This window comes from Pteropus alecto, unplaced genomic scaffold (genome assembly GCF_000325575.1).
Source record: "Pteropus alecto unplaced genomic scaffold, ASM32557v1 scaffold88, whole genome shotgun sequence".
NCBI lineage: Eukaryota > Metazoa > Chordata > Mammalia > Chiroptera > Pteropodidae > Pteropus > Pteropus alecto.
In genome coordinates, this window is record NW_006494611.1 from 18,367,988 (window position 1) to 18,392,026 (window position 24,039).

General features: G+C 43.2%; 1 protein-coding gene and 1 long non-coding RNA gene across 4 annotated transcripts in view; one reads left to right on the forward strand and one right to left on the reverse strand.

The window, feature by feature from the left end:
- Positions 1-2,148: 2,148 nt before the first annotated feature.
- Positions 2,149-3,822, reverse strand: LOC107196702. The gene is made up of 2 exons (XR_003044274.1): positions 3,685-3,822; positions 2,149-3,204 (listed from the first exon to the last, which is right to left on the reverse strand). It is a non-coding gene; the product is annotated as an uncharacterized LOC107196702 (long non-coding RNA).
- Positions 3,776-24,039, forward strand: part of SGMS1 (sphingomyelin synthase 1) — a 258,907-nt gene continuing 238,643 nt past the window's right edge. For all 3 annotated transcript variants that reach the window (XM_025042272.1, XM_025042271.1, XM_025042273.1), the window contains exon 1: positions 3,776-4,011. The gene's annotated coding sequence lies outside the window, so the exon portion shown is untranslated. The remainder of the gene's footprint in view (positions 4,012-24,039) is intronic.

A 24,039-nucleotide genomic window follows, 5' to 3' on the forward strand; every position in this document is an offset into this window, starting at 1 on the left:
GGGCTTTAGAAGGTTTTTCTTTTCCTCTGAGTACATTTAGCTTACGGGAGGAGGCCTACGAAAATTTCTGTTAGGCTCAATATATAAGCTTCCAAATTTGGGCAACTTTCTGGTTATCAAGTTGTTAAAGCCTTTCAGATATCTTGCCAGGTTTCAGCCAGGCAAGCTGTAAATATTTTGGGCAGTATTGAACAATCTCTTGTACTCAATAAGTGTACCCAAAGAGGGTACAAAAAATATTTTAATTTCCCCTATCTCTGTTGGATATTATAGACATTTGGGAGAGATGACTCTGGTAAGAATTCTCACATTTAGCTGGCTTCTTCCAGTTTTCCCAGGATCTTATCTGCAGGCTCCAAGTGGGGTTTAAAGTAGAGGATGTAGCTCTGGAAACTAAGAGAATTTGGCCAGGTTTTTCATTAATTTGCATTTTAGTTTCCCCTTGGCTATTAAAGGGAATAATGTGGAAGTTAACCAGAAAATCCATCAGGGTCTCCTCAACTCTGTGAGTGGCCCATATGGGGGTCCTCCTTTGAGGGTTGATATGGGGGTCTCTGTAAGGACCTAACTTGGTGGACTTTGTTTACAGTCTTGTTCTAAAGTCCTTTCAAAGTGCTCAACTATGATCGTGAGTTCATTCAGAATGGTGACCTCCCAACCTGTTTTCTGCCTTTTTAGCAATCCATTAATCTGAGGAAGTAATCCATTTATAGAAATGTTTGAGAATACTCCCAGAGTTTAGGAAAAAATTTTTAACTATAGCCCCTAGTTTGTCCTTTGACCAAGGAATGAAAGATACTTGAAGAAGCATCTCGGATGGTCTTATTTTAAAAAGTAACTACTTGATAGTTTTTTTTCAGAGTGAAAAGGCAATTCAGACAGAGGATTACTAGAATGAGGACTCATATAACTATGGACAGAGGGGAACAGTAGGAGTTGTCAGTTTTATAGTCATTGTTTTAGGTATCCCTTTAATTTTTCATTAGCCTTTTACAATAAATCTTTCAATGAACTATTTTGAAATTTTGAAGCCTTATGGAGCTTTCTGCAATACCATTAAAAGAGGTACGCCATTCTGTTTGATCTGGAAGCCTTTAGGTGTACTTCTTAAATGATCTTATCTAACTGGAATGTTCCCCATAATGGCCACTGTAATCATAGGTTGTTTTTAATAAGATTTTGCCCTTTTGCTAGATATTTATAGCTTCCAGGAATGCAGTTCTTAGACATAAAATAAGCAGGTGTGCCGGAAGGTGGTGTGCTTAACTCCTTAGATTTTAAGGATCCCATTTAATTAGTTTATTTATTTTAGCTAAGCTTTTGGGTCTATCGGAGCCCAAATAATACCTGTGTGAATATATGCCTCTAGTTTTGAGATTGTGTGGTGTTTCACAGTGTACCTCATTGCACAAGAATTTTCCTGAGGTTTGTGGGTGACCTAGTGTCATTCTAATATATTCCATGGCCAATTTATCCTAACATGAGAGCCTTTGAGGGAGGTCTAACAGCTCTTAAATGCTCAACCGGTGCCCATCAATTTTGTGGTTGCTCCTGAGATTCCCATTAGCGATAGCCTTTATCTACACAAAATAAGACAAAACATGTTCACCTTAATGTCAACAATAACCAAGGGATGTTACTGTGTCCTGGTCAAGAGAAGGTCCTGTGCACACCACCACCAATTCCCACTGTGGATTAGTGGACTGGGGAAAGGATTGAACCAGCAGATCTTAACAAATGGGGAGTATTGACAGGGGGCTCCACATAAATGGGGCACTGCAAAGGACCATTAACAGTTCCCATGGGGATCTTGGAACAGAATCAAGGGTTTGAGGTTTCCACCAATTAAATGAGAATTGTGGACTAAAATAAAGGCTAGGGGTTTGGACTCTGGGCGGAACTGTCTGCCAGCTCAAGCTGACTTGCCCTGTATTGGAAAGTCAATTAGATTGGGAATTTGATGCAAGAGAGCAGGGCTTGGAACTGAGAGGAACTAATCCACGGCTCTTGGAAATGGTGAGAAAGAGAATTCAAAAGGGATTTGTGAGTGCTATACCTGTGTTTCTCATTATCCCCAAATGCTGTCAGAAGTTTGCTTTGGATCCCACCACTGCCACCAAATCTGTTAAAAAACAAAATTCAATGGAGTAAATTGAAAGATCAAACTGGCTTTATTCAACAATTCATAATCAAGTAGCATCCCATGTAGCAAATAGGAACTCTGAGGAACTCTACAAAATGGAAGGCTTTTATAGGCAGAAGGGGATGGGAAAAGAAAGTTTCTAATAAAGAGTGGATTGTTTCAGGAGCTCCGTAAGTAATCATTATTAATATCACCATCCAAGCTGCCCACCGGAAAGGGCTGTGGGATATTGCACTGCAGGGAAGAGCGACGGACTCTGTCCAGATGCTTCTGCCAACACATCACGCCTCTTCTGCAGGAAATAGAACGAGGAGGCGGCTGGAGCAGCGGTCTTCTTGCTTTAGGAAAAGAGACCCCTCTGGGTAAAAGAAGACGCCATCCGCCCCCGGAGCTGCCCTCTGCTTCTCGCAGCTCTTGCTTTTTGCCCCGCAAGAGCCTGTCCTCCCGGCAATCCTAGCCCCAGTGCAACGATTGCGGCGCCCCAGGCAGGTGTGAAGCGGAGGGTAGAGCCTTATGGGAGGGCGTGGCGGGGAAAAGGGCGCTCCGATCGCCCGCGGCCCGGTGGCCCAGCAGAAGATGGCTGCCCGAAGCGCCGCGGACAGTCACGTGTCACTGCGATACCGCCCCGCGACCCCTCCCCCGCTGGTCGAATCTCCGTCCCCACCCGAGGCGTAGCCTCGGGCTGCCTCTCCGCCACCGGGGTGCCGCGCGGACGGTCCAGAAAGGGAGGGCGCCGCGTCGGGAGGCCAGCTCTCCCGGCTGTCCGCACCTAACCCGGGTGCAGGAGTCCGGCTCAGGGAGTCGAGGAAAACCTTCCTTCGGGCAACCTGCACCAGCTCAGAATACTGGGCATGCGCAGTGTTTCCTTTCAAGCGCGATCCCTCTCCGGGTTTTCCCCGCAACTCGGAGGGGCGGGTGTGAGGTGGGGCCCCACCAGCGGAACGGCCCTCACGCGGTGTGAGTCTCTCCCGCAGTCGTTACAGCTGGTCTGGCCTTCCCGGCTCTGATTGGCTTCGCTGCGGTGGCACCGCAGGCGGCTGTTTTGCTTTTGATATGGAGGACTGTGGAAAGAGGTTTGAAAATGGTCTGTAGAGGCCTAGGTCCGCCCCTATTTAATGATCGATCAATCAGGAGTTAATCACAAGTGTTGCAGCTTTTAAACTCGGTGAAGAGAAGCCTCCGCTAGCTCGCAAACCCTGCCCCAGAGCCCGACTCCAGAAGGCCGAGTTTGCGTTCCTTGTTCTGATCAGCTCCAGCTCCCTAACTCTGGCTTCGCCCCAAGTCGTAGCCTGCTTCTGACCACAATACTTGGCTCCTGTCCGACCTCAATAAACGGCACACTAAAAATGTGCAAGCGAGGCATTTCTCCTTGTTGGGGAAAACAATCGCCTTCCGAGCTTCCAGGTACTTAAAAGTAAAATAAAAAGGGCCCAAACTCAGCGGCCCCTTGGTGCATAACCCGCCGGGTTTGCCCGCGGTCCCGGGAAGGGCCCCCAGAGGACACCGCCCACCCGCCCCGCCCTCCCGGCCGCTGTGAATACCCGGAGGAGCGGATTCGCGTCGCGCGGGAAGCCGGGCCGGGTCGGGCAGCGGACTGGGCATGCTCCGCAGCCCGGGAGGCTCACAGTGGCAAGTCGGAAGCGTTCGCACCAGGGAGGCAGCGGCCGGGGCGGCGGCGGCGGCGGCGGCGGCGGCGGCAGGCAGGACGGGAGCGGGGAAGGCCGGCCAGGAAAGGCTGCTTGCGCCCCGCCAGCCGGCTGGAGAGCGCGATCTGGTGCGGAGCTCCGACGCTGTCCTGCCCCGGATTTCATTCCGCGGCGAGGGGCTCGGCGGGCGGAATTCCGGCGGCTGTCGCGACTGCGGTGCAAGTGAGTCTTGGGGCTGGGGGAGAAAACCGATCTCCGGGGGCCAATAAGACACCTTCCTTACGGGCTTGGCCTGAGGCCGAGGAGCGGAGTGCGGGCCGCCCCGGGGCGAGGGGGCGTGAGCGCAGCCCGCGCGGTGTCGCGTGCGTACCTGGCGGGCACTCCCCCCGCGCCACCACTCCTGGGGTGTAGGCGCAGGGGGCGGTCCAGTGGTTGGGCTTCGAGGGGGCGGGCCGCCCGCGGGGCTCCTGGACCAAGTTGGGGTGGCATGGCGGGGGCGTCATTGGGCACCTTTTCAGAGGTGCTTCATGCGGGCTGGAAGGCTATCTAGTGTCAGACTGGGACGAGCGGACGATGACTGGGCCAAAGAAGCAAGAGACGAGTCGCCTTCGGGCAGTGACCGGTCCGGTGTCCTGAGACCCGTAGGAACCGACCCCAATTCACGGCCCCACCCCCACTCCCTGGGCGGCGGCGTGACAGTTGGCATCTCGGGGCCAGATGGCAGCCGGCCAGGCGTCTAGGGTTTCGGGATCCCCCCCACGACCCCATCCGCCGTGGCTCCTCTATCCCCTCTGCTCCCCGACAACATAGCAGGTGGGACCCCCTTCCCAGAGGAGCGAGCTCTCATCCCAGGATGCAAAACAGTCTCCAGGTAAAGAGAGGCTCTTTGAGATCCCGCGGGGCTGCCTCTCCTGGATGAGGGTGTTTAGGGGTAAGGCCTGCAGGAGCCATGGGCGCAGCGTGGAACTGGACAGTCTATCCTGGACGCGGCTCTCCTCGTGAGTGAGAGGTCTTCGTGATCCCGAGGCTACTTGCCAAGGGCAGCAGCGGCTGTGTCTCCCACGGTCTTAACCCAGACTCGGGTTTGCAGCTTCTTCTGTTTGTCCGAGTAGATGTCCTAGTCCAGGTAACGGATTCAGTCTGGCGCGTTCTGGTTAACGCTTGTTTCCCTCTTGGGAGTCGCGAGTAAATATCAGGACAAGAGTTGCCATGGCTGGAGGGAATGAAGAGCATCCATTTAGGTGCTCCTCAAATGTTTCTTTTCACCTTCAAACAGTACAGACTTCAGCGGTATATGCTTATGAAACTAAGAGTAAAAGCTGCTCTCTGAAAGGGAAGTTTATTTTCTGTTATTGGGTCTGCCTACTATTTTAGCTTCCTTGACATTTACCTTAAAGCTGTTAGGACAGGTTATTTTGCTTTCAGATTTGGAGGTGTTTTTGGTTGGCTGTCTGGATGTGGAAGTGTTAAGTGCTTGTCATGGTGTGCTGTGAACTCCCCACGCTTCCTGACACTGGGGGTTGAACATTCAGGGGGGACCGAGTGGGCAGAAAGAGAGGAGTGGGCCTAGTGACGTAGCAACGGGATGTGCCGCCGGGGCGTAACAGGGTTGGCGGCTATTTTGGCCTGTGCGGACGAGTGTTTATTTTCTCCGGGTGTAAGATGTCCACAGGAGAAGACAGGTGGGGGATGGGTCCCTATCTGGTCAGTGCTCCAAGGGAAGCCCAGGGATGTTTGGTGATTCAGCAGGTGGCAGTCTTCCAGTTCTGAAGCCATGCCTTAACCAAGCATGCCAGCAGCAGCAGCAGCAGCAGCAGCAGCAGCAGCAGCAGCTTCAGCAGCAGCAGCAGCAGCAGCAGCAGCAGCAGCAGCAGCAGCAGCAGCAGCAGCAGCAGCAGCAGCAGCAGCAGCAGCAGCAGCAGCAGCAGCAGCAGCAGCAGCAGCAGCAGCAGCAGCAGCAGCAGCAGCAGCAGCAGCAGCAGCAGCAGCAGCAGCAGCAGCAGCAGCAGCAGCTTGTGCCTGTTTTTGGAGGCTCCAGCTTTGGGGGAACCTCCAGGAGCTGGCTGCCTTCTGCCTGTAGCAGCTCACTTTCTTTATCTTGCTTTCTGTTTAGGTCTGGAGGCCCTGGTCTTTTGGATTTCTTCATTGCTTTTTAAACTATGCATATTTTTCGTTTTTGCAGCTCTTCAGTGCTGGTAGTGAGCTATTTCAAATAGGAGAAAGCATATATATATTTTAAATAAACTAATTCAAGGGATGGATTAAATTGACATTAAAGGGACACAGTTATTAAAAGTGTCTTATTCATTTGAGGATACCTAGCATCCTGCACAGTACCTCACTTGTAAATATTTGAAAGTTGCTTATTCAACTGAAATTTTAAAATGTTTCTGTAATAGAAGCTTGGCAGTAAGTTTTGACACTTAAATAACCTTGTATGTTTTTACAAGTTAGAATTGCCTGTGTTGACTAGAAACATTTAATTTTAGCTTGAAAACTCAACCCTTTTTTCTCCCCCATAGTTAAGTCCTTTAATTTTCAAATTATCACAGATCCTGCACTTTAGCTGGAAAGACAGATGTGCTTTGCTGACATATCTTAGAAAAATCTAAAGGATTCATACATATAGCTGTCATACATTTTTTTTAAACTAAAAAGTGCACCTTCTGCATATCAAATATCAAAACTTGATTTTGATACAAAGCATTTCAGGAAACTCTAGAATTCCCAAAGCTTTATCATACAGTGAGAAGTACTGCTGTAGAAAAGACAAAATAATGTTTTGGGAATAAAAATTCTGGATTGTTTGAACGGGGGGATAATCACCCCAGTCTTTGGGGGGAGGCGTGAGTGTTTGGCCAGTTCCTTCCTCTGCATTTTACCTTAGCCGGTCTGCTTCTTCCTTCAGATGTCCAGCTGTTTCTTCTTCCCCTGAAGACACTTTCCAGGCATGGGCTTGGCTTACTTAGTGTTGCTGCCAGAAAGATCTGTTGCACTTTCTCACATAAATTCATTCAGTGAGAATTTTTCTTTTCTGATTTCTTTTTCTTTTCCGATTTCCATACATTTTCCTATCACTTCTTATGGTAGACTGTTTGATGGTCCTTGGAAGAAGCTGTGGCCAGTGTGCCCTTGTGGGGATATGACAGATTATAGATGGCTTTTTCTTTGCCTTTTTTGAGTGGTAGCTATAGCCACAGCAGTCTCTTCTGGAAGACTTGTCATGGCATGCCTGGTATTAAGGATTTTGAAGTTTCCCATAAAGACCCAGGAATATAAATGGTCATTTATCATCTTTTATCACATTCCGAGAATTTTGTTTATAAAGCGTGTAACTTTAATAAGCTACGAAATCACCGGAGGACAGCGTTTCAGATCAGTCCAGGATGTGGGAGATGGGAAGGTGAAGAAAGGGGACGGGCTAGTGGGGACAGGAAGATAACTTGGTTTTGTAACAGACTTCTGGTTTCAGTAAAATGGAACTGAGTGGCTAATCAACAAGTGTGGCTCATTGTCCACTTAAGTGCTCTGCTGCCCTCCACATTCCTCTTTACCTGCACAAGTAAACACATCGCGCACACATAGACACCCATGGATCCACAGACAAACACCAAAAAGAGACATAGACACAGATGTAGACACACACTTCCTTTGCCAAAAGCCAAGATCTCCAGCTTCTTTTTAAATACTAATATGCCAAAGAAGGGAAATTCAGAGCTCAGTAGCAGGTTGGATTCTGGGGACCTGAAATCACCCCTAACTGGTATTTCAGAAAGATCCCCCTTCCCCCTCAGGCAGCTGATCTGCCCCCCTTACCCTGCAAAGCTGCTACGCTTTAACTGAAGTAACATTGTATGTAAATACAGTAGAGTGGGTGTTTAGAGATAGCTTTGATGGTTTTTACCTTTTAGAGCTCTGGTGCTGAGGGTTGAGTTAACATTACTCAGTTTTTGGCATAAGATCCTCTTCCTATGCAATGCCTCTTTCTTGTTTTTTTTTTTTTCCTCTTTTTTCTTTTCCCCACCCACATTCTCCTCTCCTTCAGAGGCGCCCCCTCTCCTCTGTTGAATATGTTCTTGGGTATGTCTGTATCTTTGTTAAGGATGCCATGTTATTTTGTGCGTGCTTTCAATTACATGAGTGGTACTGTGCTATAGATTTCATTTGGTTTCTTTTTCATTCAACTTAAAACTTTTTATTATGGAAATTTTAAGACATTCATGAAAGTTGAAAGACTTTTATTCAACATTTTACTTCTGAGACCTGTATTAGTGCAGATTCATCTAGTACACTGCTGTGACTGCTGCTAGTACTGCTGGCTTGCTGCGCACCCACTACTTTTACTTACTACGAGCAAAGTTGTGATGAACATTCTGTAACATTCTTTTACTGGTGGGTGTGAGAATATCTCTAGAGTAGTGGCTCTCAGAGTGGTCCACACCCAGAAGCATCAGCATCACTTGGGAACTGTTAGAAATGCAGATTCTCAGGTCCCAACCTAAACCTCCTGAATCAGAAACCCTGGAGGCAGACTACGTCAACGTATTTTAACATGCCCGGCCTGGAGATTCTAATGCATGGGAATGTTTGAGAACCACTGCTCTAAGGGTATATACCCAGGAGGGGCATGGCTGGGTAAAAGAGAACCAGCACAACTCTGTTTACTAGACACTGCCAAATTATCCTCCAGTGCTGCTGATTTGGTTGACACTCCCATATCAGTGTGTGAGGGTTCCTGGTTCCCCCCATCCTTGCTAATGGTTGGTAAAATCTTCCTAATTTTACCAATATTTGATGGTTATAAAGTGGCATCTCATTGTTTAAATGTGAATTTATTAGGGAATTTGAGTGTCTTTTAATATATTTGTTAGTTGTTACAGTGTCTTTGACCAGCTTTAGTCTGTTTTTGTAATGTATTGATTTGCAGATGTTTCTTGTATATTTTAGATATTAATCTCATTCTGCCATCTGTCAGTGGTTACTTTCAGAAAATTTTAGTTTTGATAGAGCCCAAATCCATTAATTTTTGCCTTATGTTGCACTTTAGGAGTCTTAGAGTGTTCTTTCTTACTCCAAGATTACAAAGATACTCTATATTTTGTTCTGTCAGCTTCTTAGTTAACTTTCACAATGAGGGCTTTCATATCTTTGAGGTTATCTTTATATATGGCATAAAGAAGGAATGCAGCTTTATTTTTTCCTTTCCATTTTATGAGCCTGTTTTCCCCAAATTATCTGTTAAACAGTGTATTCTTTTCCTAATTTTTATTGTGGAACATCCTTTATCATACATCAGGTTCCCACATGCACACCCTGAGTCTATTTTTTCAACTTTATTAAGAGTTATAATTTATGTATGGTAAACTACATCCATTTAAAGTACATAATTTGATGACTTTTGACAGATGTATATACCAGTGAAACCACCACAGCCAAGATATAAAGCATTTTCATCACCCCAGAACTTTCTGTTGACCCCTTTGGACTCCATTCTACTTTTTGTCCTCTCATACTAAGGTAACCACTGATCTGCATTCTGCCACTATAGCTTAGTTTTCATTTTCTGATTCCTTTCGCTCAACATACAAATTTTCTGAATCTTTTAAAAAATTGTGGTAAAATAGACATAAATTTACCATTTAACTGCTTTGAAGTGTACAATTCAGCGGCATTAAGTGCATTCATATTATTGTGCAACCATCACCACTGTGAATTTCCAGAACTTTACCCTTACCCTGAAACTCTGTTCGCATTAAACTCAACATACTGATTTTAAGATTCTTCATGGGCGTATGTTTTTGAGTTCTCTATTCTGTTCCAGTCATGTCTGTTTCTATGTCAAATTATTTTTTATTAATTATAGCTTTGCTGTGTGTCTTATATGGCAGGGTGAGCCCCTCATTTGCTCTTCTGTTTTAGAATTTGGTTATGTGTGGACCTTTATTCTTTCCTATGCAGTTTGGAATACTTGTCAAGTTCTCAACAAAGTCCTGGAAATAGAGTTGGCAGTGCATTGTGTAGTCTAATATGGGGAGAACCAATACCTTTTCTGTGCTAATATTGAAATTCTATCTATGAACATGGTTATCATCCCATCTTTTAAAAATGACTTTTTGATAGAGTTGCTTTGAGGAGAATTTGAGTCTGGGCTTCTTAGTCTAAACCTTAAAGGAAGGCAGAGTAGGGGCTTTTGAGACCGATCTTGTTTTAATCTCAGGTCTCCATTCACTAGCCTTGAGTGATATTGGGCAGGTTACTCACCTTTTGTAGCCCGGGTCCTTGCTCACTCTAACTGGATCTCAATAGCATCCCCTAGGAGGCTGCCAAGGGATTTAAAGGAAATAATGTAGGAGAGTCAGGCAGTATAGATCTTGCTCAGTGAATGTTGATGTAATATCTTCCCAAATGCTGGCTTTAAATAGTATCAACTTCATAGTTTTATTCTGCTTCTTAGGGGTTGATAACTAAGAAGCCTCAGAAGAGCAAAGTGAATAAGCCAAACAATTGATTGTATAACACTCTCTAAGTCTACATATGCTAGCCTATACTTCTACCTAGTTTTGTGGGGCTTCACAGAAAGCATGGATAATTACAAGGAATTTTGCAGTCCAGTGTGGAAGAAATGACTAATATACAAGAAAGAATTAGAGAACCTTATGTGACGGATGGTATACAATTAGGTTAAGTGGTACGATGTCAGGGGAGTTATAAGAAAGAGAAATGCTGTTCTGTGAGAGTTTTGAATTGTCTTGAGTTGAATTAGGTTAGGAGTGGGAAAAGGGGCCAGAGCAACAATTTCTGCCAGAACTTTGAGGGCCTAGTATTGAAACCTATGACAGTGGATTTTTTTTGTCTAAATTTATCTTAAAAGTCATTGCTTTAGGATCAGTGAAAACAAGTGGCTGGTAGATGTCTAGATAGCTAGTAACTCCGTCACATAGTACAGTGGCTAAGAGCACTGATTCTGGAGCTGGAGTGCCTGTGTTCAGATGTTGACCTTACCATTTAGGAGCTGTGGGACCATAGACAAATTATGTAAACCTTCTATGCCTTAGTTCCCTAACCCTCATGGGCAGGTGTAATAACAGTAGGTGCCTCACAGGGTTGTGAGAGCTACATAAGTTAACATTTATCAGACACTTAGTTCCTGGAATAAGATAATCACAACATAAATGTTAGCTATTCTTACGACTACTTTTGTTAATATTTGTTGTGTTTCTTCTGTATCTCTTTCGGCATAGGCCTTGTGCTCCAGAGTTGGATGGCTTTTGTCTAGAAAGAGCTATTGGGGGTACAGTTCTGTAGACTGGGTTTTCTTTGCACATTGTTGGGTATGTGGTGGGTGCTCATGTTGTAGACAAAATAAGTAAATACTTGACAGACAGTGAGCCAGGTGCCATCTCTGTCAATCCTGAATGTCCTCAGTAAGGGCTCTGGACTGGAGTGGATAGAAGAAGTCAGGTGGTTAGCATACAGGAAGCAATTTTTATTTTGCTGTATTTCTAGTTTTTAGTGTAGTATTGTTGAAGGCTGACCTGCGCCAAACACTGTCCAAGCTATTGACCATTGTGACAGTCCTATGAGCTGGATATTATTATTATTTCCCTTTTTAGAGCTGAGGAGAGTGGGGCACAAGTCATTTGCCCAGCAAAGTGCCCTAAAGGAGTTTAGTGTTTGGAGCCTTTGCCAGTTGGCAAAAATTACCAGAGTAGATGCCGTTGGTGGATAGCCATCATAATTACATAGAATTGTGAAACACAGGGTAGCCCAGCAGGGCATTCCCCTGACCTTGGGAGCTTATGCAGATGGTTCCCAAATTTCAGTGTGTATCAGAATCACCTGGAGGCTCCTTAAAACACCCCATGCTGGGCCCACCCCCACCAGAGTTTCTGATGTAAGCAGCTTGGGTGGGGCCTGGTAGTTTACTCATTCGAATTGTTCCCAGATGCTGCTGATGCTGCTGGTCTAGAGACCATTCTTTGAGAACTACTGCCATAAACAATGTTTGTGAGGAGCCTGCTGTTCCTACTTGTAGTTATAGTCAGGTGAGATGATTTCAGATTCAGAAGTTTAAAAGATTTTCACTTTATGAAATAAAAACTGAACTCACATGGCCTGTTTATCTAGGCCAGCAGAGGCATGTCTGAACAGTGCAGAGCAGAAATTTGCTTTTCATCTCTACAAGTGTTTCTGACATGGCCAAGATGGATGATAACCTAGGGTGGAGAGAAAATTTGGAAATGCAAGACAAACTCATTAGAAGCATGAAGTGCCATCTAATGCATCTCATCTCAGGAAGATGCCCTGATTTATTTTTATTTCTTATTTTTTTTTCCTACCCTCTCTACTCCCTGCCATAGGCACAGAAAAGCTTTGTGTCCACCATTTATCCCTTTGGGAAAATTCAGGCACAGAGAAATTGAAAGTGTATGAGGACACATAGTTTGATAGTGGAGAGGCAGAAGATAATCTAAGTTGACTGGGTTAATTGTAGTATAAAACTGTCTGTTTGTAGGAAGCCCCTTAAAAAGAAAAGAAAAAAAAAAAGGTCTGTATATTCATCTCCAGGTAACCTGTGTGCTCAGGCTTAGTACAAGGCCAGCACACAGGAAGGCCTCAAGAAGTGTGAATTGCTGTTATTACAGCAGATTTCCATTTGGAAGTTGAGGCTGCATTTCAAGCAATGTTACACAAACTGTGGAATGAGAGATTTTTAGAGTTGAAAGATTTTGTAGGAAATTGGGACTTAGAATTCATTTAGAGGAGAAAGTATGTATAAATTGTATTTGGGAAGAAACTTCAGTGCAGATTTCCCTGTACTAGTTGTCAGGTTCTGCCATGGCCCTGGCAGCCAGGAATAGCTTGTTGCTTGGTGAGAGGATGTGATGGGGCAAGAGGGGATGAGGGAATTGCTAAGGAAAGATGAGGGAGGCCAGAGACACCTGTTTACATATGCTAACAAGTCTGGTCTTTTTATAACCTGGGGTTTACAGTAGCTGTAAACATGTGCTGAAGGTCTGCTATGGGCTAGATGCCCTGTTGAGCCTTGAGAGACAGAGATGAGTGAGATGGGGTCTGGGTCTTTGAGAGCTTAACTGGGGAAACAGACATGTCCACAGATAAATGCTATTACCACGGTAGCGGGTGCAGCTACACACCAAGCCCCCAGGGGGCGGGGCGGGGCTGGACAGAGAAGGTCACCTGTGTAGCAGCACACTTGAGAAAGTAGCTGATGCCATAGGTTAAGGTAGATGGAACTGGAAGTGGTTTTTTCATTATTTTTTTTCTTTTATTTTGGGGGTTTCCATTTTTGGTGAGATAACTCCGACAGCAGAGAGGCATCTAGGAAGATGCCTGCTGTGAGTGGTTAGCCGGCAAAGGGGAACTGAGACCTGCACTTGAAAACCACTTAGGAAGTCATAGGGAGCACTTGACACTTTACTTGTTTTTCTTAAAAAAAAAAATGTGGTTAAATTTTAGCTATCTCCTAGGAATATAAAACCTAGAGAAGATGAATGACTTTCTGTCTTTAAGGTAATAATAAGCTTTTTAAAGAGAGACTTTATTAAAAACAGGGTTTTATTTTATCGCCCCTCAGGTTTTGGCAATGTGCTGAATTCCATTTTAATTTTTTTTCACTGGTTTGCTTTTCTCATTTTCTTTGTTTTCTTTTTCCTGCTTTCCTCCCTTGCTTTCCTCTTTCCCCTTCTCCCTTCCTTGCTTAATATTCCTTATAAACAACATACCAGCTAAAGCATATATGCCAAGCTGTGACTTTGGCAAACTTGGGCCTCTGCTTCCTTACCTGCAAATGGAGAGTTTGGGTTAGTTAACCCCTAGCCATCTGGTCCGCAGAAGGGATGAGTCCTGTAATTAGGGTACACCAGACAGGAGTTGCTCATGAACGCCATATCATCAGTCCTTTATTATGGTGTTAATAAAAAAGAATTTTATTTCAGAACCGCCATTCCCAATCCTGTTTAGTTACGTGTCCAAACCACTTTATAGAAACAGCAATAAGAGATTGAGTCTTCACTATTTGTATTTTCCAGGTGGTATTTGATGCCCCCTCCTGGCAGGCTATCTCTGTTAAAGGTGGAGAATGTGGAATATTCAGTCTTTTAAAAAGTTTCATTCAGGCATACTATGTGAATCCATGAAGGACATTATAACTGACATTATATAAGGACAAATTATGAGGCATGTGATGACTAATCTCAGGTTATGGGGTGGGGGTTCTGTGGCTGAACTGGGTGGGTGGATGATACTCAGGTCGGGATTGGAGCTCCCAGGAGTCACAGGTTATGTAAAGTTGGGGGCAGAAGCAAAAGGTCCTGGGGGCAGGGTGGTGGAGAGCTGACCTCAAGAGCACTATCCCTAAGGAGGTGGGGAGGGTTGGCTGAAAGAGATGACCCCCTCCCAGTGGTAGCAAAGGCTGGAGAAGTCAGGAAGGGGAGACAAATGGCAGCTGATGGGAAGGGAGGTGCTTTACTGGGAACTTTTTACCTTCTTGACAAGCACAGGCTGACAGTTTGGGTAGATGTCTGAAAAGGGGATGGGGCTGCGAATGTGCCTGACGCCCAAAAAGAAGAGTTTATTTCTACTGAGGAGACTGGAAGGGGAGAGGAAAATGTGTGAGGACAGGCGGGCAGTGGCTGGTGAAGCTGCTCAGACAGGTGGAGGAAGAGAGCTGGTTGCACGCTGGAGAAGAAGCCATGGGACCAACAGGGTGTCGGAAAAGGCCCTGGTCACCTGAGATGGAGAGAGAACAAATGGAGACAGGTGTGACTGGCCTTTTGGAGCACTGGCTTTCTCTCATGTGAAATGGGAATAATAACCACTCTGTCACAGTGTTGTGAAATGAAAGCTCCTGGCGCGTGCCCGCAATGGTGCAGGGCAGCATTGCCAGTTGTTGAGGCGACCTTGGGAAGTCGCAGCAGGGGGTGACCCAGAGAGATTCTCCATCGGAGAGGGAGGGAATACCAATTCCCTTTCTGCTCACTCCGGGTCGTGTTGACCATTCACTTGACTATGTGGACCATGTGTGAGACTTGGACCGACTGCCCTGGGATTTTCTGTCTGTACCCAACTTGTTCAGATTTTCGCCATGTGGTCTGTAGTTCTTCCTCTTGTGTTTCTCCCTGATATTATCCTAGAGCCTGTCCCTGTTCCTCCTGGCTGTTCATTCTCCTCACCCTATGGCCCCAAATGCATAGCATGTTCTGTGTATGTCTTTACTGTTGTGGAAGTCTTTTAGTGGATGACCTGTCTCTCTCCAAAGCCTTCCGAATCATTGAGACCAGCAGTTTTGACTTGGATGAGGCCGAGGATATAATATAGTTGTGAACAAAGCAGTCTTTGCCTGCATGGAGTTTTCTTGGTAATGGAGCAGACACAATAATCAAGTCAATGAATATGTGACGTGCCAGGTGGTCAGGAGGCAAAGCCTCACCCATGCCACCTAATGGCTCTGCCACCCATTCACAAGGTCGGTAATTTGACATTTGCTTTACTGCTGCTATTGGAGTAGTGACACCCAAGTTATTTTGAAAGACTCTACAAAGTTGCCAGCAGCTGTGCTGGGCAGTATTCCAACTTTCCATAGGGCTCTGAACACAGCCGGCTTTCCCCCTCCCTTTGATTTTAGAAACAAGGACAGGATGGTGAGAATACTCTCAGGAATTTCTTAAGCCTCTTTTTGGCCATTTGTTTGAAGACTCTATTGGTAGCCCAGGGGTTCTCATTGGGGTCCTTGGACGGGTTTCACAAAGCCACTGAAATCAAACTTATCACTTTAGGTGTGTGCGTTTTTCTGGGGAGTATCTAAAGCTTTTGTTAAATTCATCTGGAAGATCTCTGAAAGGTTCATTTTTATGAAAGTGAATAAAAAGTTAAAATTGTGCCATTGAGGGTCTTTATTGCTCTCTTTCCCCTTTTCGTAGGTACTAATGAGAAGTGACTCTCTAAAGGCAGGATACACACACACACACAGACGTAGTCTCATTGCAGTTATATCGGACTTGACATTTCTGTGTCCTACCGGTGGGACAGGTTTGGTTATTCCTCTGAATAAATGAGAAACAAAATGATACAGCTGACATCATGGAAGCCTAGCTAACTTAGTTGTAGAAAAGGAGGAGAGTAAGATGTGATGCTACAATGTAGTTTTGTTTTCCAGTAGGCAAGAAGAGGAGGCTGAGCATTGGGAGGATTGCAGAGGACCACTTGAGCAGATGCTGCTGCTCAGATTTCTGGGTCTGATGGGTACCAAAAATAGGTCTGGAGAGGACAGTTTAGGACTTTGGCTATTGATGTCAGAGGTACCTATTTTAGAAAATTCCTTTGCTTGAGAAGTCCACAGTAGTTTACCTAAATAATAAATAATGAAGTTAATGGCAATTGTCCTTCAAGAAAAAGGAATGGAGGGTAGCTTTTGAGTAGGATGACATAGATGCTTACATACTGTTTGATTCAGCAATTCTACTTCTAGAAGTTTATTTTAGGAAATAATTAAGACCATTATTCATCCCAGAACTGTTTACCATAGTGAAAAGTTGGAAACCTAAATATCCAGCAATAGGGGATTTATTAAAGTAATTATGTATGCCTGCACAATGGAATGTTAGGCAACCCTTAAAAATAATATCTAGAAGAAGAATCATATAGAAAGTTCTTCTGAAAACACCGTTACGTACCAAAAGATATATACTGCTTTTGTAAAAAAAAATAAACTATTCTGAAAACACTGGTTGGGTAGCTACTATAAGCCAGGCACCCTGCTGGGCACTGGTGTCATAGTGATGAGCTAGGCAGATATGGCTCCTGCCCACTACAAGCTTATTATAGTCTACTAGGGAAATAATCAAGCCATACTGACTTTCTCATTAAAATACTCATACGAGGACTACAAAAAAGAATGACTCATTAACAGGCAGTTTGACCTGTTGCGAAGTTTGATCAGGTGTCTTTTCTATACCTGTTACTAGCTACGTCCCTGAACTGAAATCACTGATGTTCTAGAAAGCTTGAAGTAAGTCATTAAGCTGTCTGGTAATGCCCTATTGTCGAACTGTCTTCTACAGTCTTCCTTTCTCCCCAGCACGGTACAGGGCTCTGTGGGTGGAAAGAGGCAGTGGTGGCATAGTTGTTTTTTAAAGAGGGCGGGGAATATTCCTGCCTACTTTCTGGATTCTATTCTTTGTACTGTAGTTGTCATAAGCCTCATCACCAGCTCACCTGGAATTGCCTCTTCTTGTTCACTGTCACCTCTCTTGGGCCTCATGTTGTTCTGAATATTGGGCCTCTGATTTACTGTTGTCTGTGGTGTTTACAGCCATGTGGAGTGGTGCTTTATTCTTAGAAATCATCTGGATCAAATCCCTTCTTGGAGCCTGGCAAGGCCTGGATTGGAATCTGGGTGTCCTGATTTTCCATGAGCATCTTTTCGACTAGGCAACAGCTGTGGCCCCTCCCAAAAACCATAGAGATGGCTCTTCCAGGTAGATCTGCTTTAAAAACCAGTAGATATTTTAAATCGGGGACCCCAGAAGGGTGCAATGAAGGTTAATTCCTTCAAAGGCAAAGCAGATTTCTTGAGGAAGAAGAAATTAGCCACTGTCTTTGGTAGTGTGGCCACTTATCACAATATTGAGATAAAGTATAATTGCTTTTGGCGGTGTTTGTCAAGCTTGTAAAAGTTCCCTATTCTTTGCCAAACTTGATGAGCTTCGCTGTGTGCCAGACTGTTAGGCTCTCTGGGTCCACAGGGGAAGGAGCTGTCGGGTTCCGCTCTTAGCTACATTCTAGAGAGGGCAGCTGAGAAATGCACCTAACAACAGTTGCAGTGTGATTAAATGCTGTGTGTACTGGTGATTGGGACTCAAGGAATTTGGACCAAAGTGTTATGGAAGGCATTCACTGGGGAGGGCAGGTTTGAGCTGGCCATTGATAAGGGATAAGATAGCTGGGGGCACTGCTAACATCAGAGTCAGTGAACGGTGATCCTTGGAGTCTGTCTGGAGGGGTACAGCCTGCGCTGGCTGTTAAAAGCTGCTCTGCATTTGCCTTTTAATCTAAGTATGGATTTTCTTTTAGAAAAACTTTTCTTTTTCATCTTTCTCTTCTTCTCTCCCCTTTTAATTTTCCCCCTCCCTCTCTCCCCTACTCCTCTTCCTCCATTTAGAAAATATACAGTCAAAAAGAGTATTATTTATAATCTTATCATCCATAGATAACTACGATTATTTTGGCGTATAGCCCTCCAATCTTTTTTCTGTAAGTATTAGGTGTGCACCAAATAAATATTGTGACTAAATGCTGAAAGATGGACTGTTAAAAGGAATACTATTGCCAAAGCTAAAACTCTCCTAGAATTGACTTCTGGGATACAAGTATAAATCTGACATTTTACAAAAATTATTACAATGTTATTAAAATTAAAGTTGGACATTGTGGTATAGGAACTTCATTTCTTAGCTCATATAATCAGTACAGTGAAAATTCGTGATATTGGATAGAACTTGACTTCCAGCCGAGATGGAAGAGGGAGGAGCAAGGCTCTTTTTTATTTTGGTTTATGAATTATTACTATATTGGCTAGCCGTCAGTATAAAACACCATAAGTGGTAGGTTGTCTCCAGCTTATTAAACTTTCGTCAAATAACTGACTTCTCTCTAACTTCTGGAGCTAAAGATTTCCTTGATGGTGATGCAGTTTTATTAAAATTATCCCTCATGCCAGCTTTGTGCAGTGCTTGAAGGAGGGTATATCTTGATAATCTTAGAAATAGAAGTAAGGTTGTTGACCTTATTCACATTTTTTCCTGATATTTTTGCATGTAATTGCTGCTTTACACAGCTGCTTGAGAGAAAAATGCATCCTAAGCCTTGGCTCTGGGAGTGTGGCAGTGAGCATCATAGTTGGCTTTCAAGATAACAAAACTGTTTTCCAAATCTCCATCTGCATTTCGGCTTTCACTGTTCGCACACCAATTTCAGCATCTTCCCTGGAGGAGGATGACAGAATCTTTATAGAGGTCATATGTAAGAAATGTTTGCTCTCTCAAGTACCTCAGTTTCTAATAATCAACTCCTTTCCCTGCAAGCAGCCACTGGTCACTAGTAAGTGTGCCCTTTGATATTGTTAGTAAGCAGACTGTGTTGATGCTGTTATTTACAAACTACAGTGTTAGAATTTTCTTTTATTCAAGCACCTTTCAAATATGTAACAACTTGTCATCCCACTTTATCTTTGAACATCTCAGATAAGTGCATAAGTTCCTTGGTGTCAAGTGGGGGTGCCATCCTTGGGTGTCTGCGTGGTGGAGATTTTTATCCTAAGATACATCTGGGATGCTCACCAACTTTTAGAAATGAATCTTCGGCTATTACCAGTAAATATTTGAACTACTTGCCTTTTTCATATTACGACGTTGTCGTGCTGATGTAGTGTATCCTACGTGGTGATGTAATCACCGATCATACACCAGTTCAGGGATTCCAGAACCAACATTTGAAGAAAGCATTCTGCTCTTTGGCCTTTTAGATCGAAACCAAAGATCAGATTTTGGCCAACTTTGGAAGCTGAAGACAGTTTTGGTGGGTCCTTGAATATACATAGAAACATATATTTTATTTATATAGATTTAAAACATACTATTTCTAAAATATGACTGATAATGTTTTGAATCTAATTAGTTTTTAAAAAGTACAAATATTATATGTCTGAAAGACATGTCTTCTAAATGTAAGAAAATATTCTACGGGCAAAGATATCCAATAAAATAAGTAATCTAAGGTGCAAAAGGAAAACAGTACAAGCATTTTATTTTAATTAGTAACATATACATAACATAAAATTTATCATTTTAACCATTTTTAAGAGTACAATTCAGTGGCATTAAGTACATTCACATTGTTGTGCAACCATTACCACTGTACATCTTTATTTTTCCATCATCTCACACTGAAACTTTGTACCCATTAAATAATAACTCTCCATTCTCCTCTTCCCCCAGCTCCTGGCAACCAACCACTCTACCTTCTTTGTCTATGAAATTGACTATTCTAGGTACCTCATCTAAGTGCAGTCATACAGTGTTTGTCCTTTTGTGTCTGGCTTATTTCTCTTAGCATACATAATGTTTTCAGGGTTCATCTATCTTGTAGCATATATCACAATTTCCTTCCTTTTTTAAGGCTTAATGATATTACATAGCGTATATATACATTTTATTCATTTATTCATTGGTGGATGCTTGGGTTACATTTACCTTTTGGCTATTAGGAATAATGCTGCTATGAATCTGAGTCAAACATCTTTAAATAGGCTTTTTTTTTTTTTAATACGAAAAAATATATGCCTTCTTATGATCAGTTTTTTTAGAGGGATGCCATATCCAAGTTTGGTCAAAGAAATGCCTACCTCATGGACAAGAAAACACTTTTAACAGTATTCAGCTGAAAGCATTAGTATTTGCCTGAGGTCAAGAAAGCAGTTTCACAGTACTTCAGAGCAGTCTCACCAGTGAACTTGGCAGCAGCCTTGAGTGATGCCTGTCAGAGTTCTTGGAAAACAGCTTGGTGTTTTCGTATCTTGCTCTGATAGCTCTTGCCTGTCAGTAACTCAAGAGGGAAAATCTGGCAATAGTGTTGTTTTCTCAACTCAGTCATAGCTGGTAAAATTCTCATCAGAACCTTTTCTAGATATGCAGATATGATCGATTTAAATGGTTTGCTCATCTGTGACCCTCTCTCACTGTGACAGCTCAGGAATTTCTGTTTGGGGATGACAGTCTGTTTGGGAGGGGAGCTGAGGATCTGGGTTGCAAGCTGTGTGCACACAGCAAGCACTCTTGATTTAAACTTGTAAATTTTTCCAAATTCGTGATGGAGAATATAGAGCAACACGTTTTCCCCCAACTCCTTTTGGTGGTCTACTGGCTTGGTGCGCAGCCATCTTGTAGCAACATAATTTAGGCACTTCTTTGTGGAAATGTGGAAAGTTAAGGTTAGCTTCCTGTTTTGTAGAAAGAGAAGTGAAATATTTTGTACTTTTACAGGCTAGATAAGAATCAGATATGATTAACCATAGTTTAAACAATGCCAGTCAAGTCTGTTTATGCTACCCACATTTTCTAAAGGCATGTGACATATCTGAAGAGGGAGGCCCTTTGTGAGTTTACTGACAACATTGTGGATCGTATTTTTACATTAAAAGTCTGTTTTCTTGCTGTAAGATCTTTCTTTTTGTTTAATCATTTTTTTGGCATCTGTAAGGGTCTTTTTACTGATAGGTACATGTATGGATTTGTAGAGTTCTGGAGTGGATTTTAAAAAGCCCTTAATTTAAATCAGTGACCTCCAGAACAAAGTAACACGTTTGATACTCAATCATATAATTTATATATTTAGTTAATCACTTTTGGCAACCAGTCAAATATTCTTCTTCAAAGAATTATTGTAGTACTGCCCGAATAAACTTTTTGGTTTAACGTGTAAGATATAATCAGTGATGCATCTCTGGGAAAAAAAGATAATTGGGGTCCCTTTCTACCATTAAAATTTTGAATGTAGCCAACGAACCTGGCACTGCATCAGATATCTAGGCAAACAATTGCAAGTTTGTAGTTGAAGTCTTTTACTTTATGCATTTGGTGGCTGAATGGAAGTGTGATTTCGGAGGTGTAGAACTTGCCGCGTTGTGGCTTTCTGCTAAGTCATACTTGTGGTTCTGCCTGGGCTGTAAGGCGGGTGGTGAAAGTGTGGCTGAGGTGCAGGGCTCCTGCCTGCGTCCCCCCTGACAGACCAGTGATACCAAGTGCTCTGTGTCTTTACTGCTGCTGGGCGTGTTAGGGGAAAGTAGGCCCCACTCTCCAGGAGGTTATGATCAAAAGAGGAACACCGGCAAATGTCTCCAGACTGTTTTATCTTCCAGTTTCTACTCAGCCCTTTTTAATCTGAATCTTCCCTTCGTTCTTTGCTGAGATCGATAATCTGGCATTACTTTGACCCTGTGGCACTGAATACTTCTTCATCCTCCTCTTTCTCAACTGTCGTGGAACACCCTTCTTTCATTTCCTTTCCCTCTTTGGGTCTTTGGGTCTTAGAGGCGCTCTACACTTCTGGTCCTTTTATCTTCCCCGTGGCTTCTTCTTTGACTCCTTCCCTGGCACCTTTGCCTGACTCGTACATGTAAATGTGTGAGGTTCAGCCCTCAGCCTGTGACGTGCAGCTGGGTATGGGCAGGCTCACCCAAGGGGAGCAGTTCCCTTTCCCTGAGGTGGGGTAGCAGGAGAATGGGGGGTCCAGCTGGTAGAGCACTGTGATTGTATTATTTGGTTTTGACTCATAAAGTTCCTTACTGTCTGGGAGGTACAATCAGAGCAGTTTAGGCCCCTTAAACTTAGACTGTGTGGGGAAAGTAATGGAGAAAGTGCAGAGCCTTTTGTGTACTGAGCCTCTATTTTAGGAATAAACTCTAGGGGTCAGAAATATTGATGTATAGATTAAATCTGACCTTTCTCATTTTCTTGTCTGTACTTCATTTCCAGAATAGTTAATGTGACTCTTACTGGAATAAACAATGGCATGTATTTCAAGTTGTGGGCTATTCTTAATTTTTGAAAATTCAGAAAATAGTAAAATCTCAGCCTGCTCACATACACTCTAGTTTGTCGCATTCCTTTCTCTGCATGTAGAAGACCAATTTTTTATACTCCACACAGTAACACATTAGAAATGGACTTTAATCTTTTTTTTTCCTCACAAGTTTGTTGCCTTCAAGTATTATGGCTGTCCAATTTAAAATAGTTATGCAATATTTCTTTTATGATTGTAGAGGATTGTACAGTCTAGTTTTCTTTACAACTTTTCTTTATTGCCTTGAGTTTACATTGGAGGTACTGTTTCTGATACTGTATATCTCAAGACTGATTTCTTGGATTTTTTTCTTTTAATTTATTGAACTGCCAGGTGGAGATTTTTTAAATCAGATTCACTCATTTATGGACCAAGGAGCTTATGAAAAATGAGAGAGGGACTATCAGATATTGGGTGGCATACATTATGGTGTAATGAAAATGAAACCAAAGCTTCTGACTCTTGGCAGAGATGGATTTGCGTGCCCTGCCTTGCCAGTTACCAGCAATGCGATGTTGTTCACATTACTTGAGTTGTTTTGAATCTTAATTTTCTCATCTGTAAAATTGGATAATAATGCCTATCTTATAGTTTTTTTTACAGGATTGTCTCTGTAAATCTCCAGCACACTGTAGGCATAGAGTACATGGTGGTGGTTATTACTAGGGCTTCCTCTCCTAAGGACAAACTATATTAGTAAGTGGTTATGTTTTTCTGTTTTTTTTTTTTTTTTAATCATTTACTGTCACAGAAGATATGGAGGTAGATGAGGAAAGTCTAGATGGACCAAGAACCTCATTTTATTGTTTAGTTGAATTTATATTGTCTAAATTAGTGCATTTTTATCTTTTCTCCTGTTGGCTTTTTTAGCAGAGTATAATGTTTAAAATAGATTCCAATTAGATTTCTCTCTCTAGAACCTTTGCACGTGGAAGCAGTTTGACTAGCAAGTTCTTTCCCCAAGGAGTAGAAGCTTTACATTTATTTTTTTCTTGTTTTTATTATGAAAATATTTTAAACATAGCAAAATTTAGAGAATAATACAATAAATATGTATACTCAATCCCTAATTTTATGTGTTATTTTTAAACAACTATTCCATCTCCACTGGATCGTAGGTTCAGGGACCCTGCTGTCTGGTTCAACACTCTCTCATGCCTAGGACAGTGCTTGGTGAGTGGGTAAGGCTCCAAACAAACACTGTGTATCTTTCTCCAGTGGCTGCCTTCTTCCTAGAAGTTAACACTATTATAGATAGCAAGCCATAGAGGAGGGAGAAATAGCATGCTAGGGTCAGCCATAATATAAGGTAGAACAAATAAATTCAGAAATAGCTCCTAGAGAAACTAGAATATTCTCCTTGCATTTGCAGAGTCAGAGTGGGTGGTTATCAGAAGTAGCCATTGGAATGAACTTTAGGAAGCAGAGTTGGGGCAGGGCTTTGTAGGGTGTCAGAACAGTTGAGTCAGAGCTCAGTAATGGGGACAATATTTCTCGAGGTTTAAGCTAGATAGACAGGGGTGGCCTGGATTCAGAGGGGAGTCACAAAAGAAGACAGTGGCCAGAGAACAAGACTATTGAGCCCTTGTTACATATAACTAAAAGTCATAG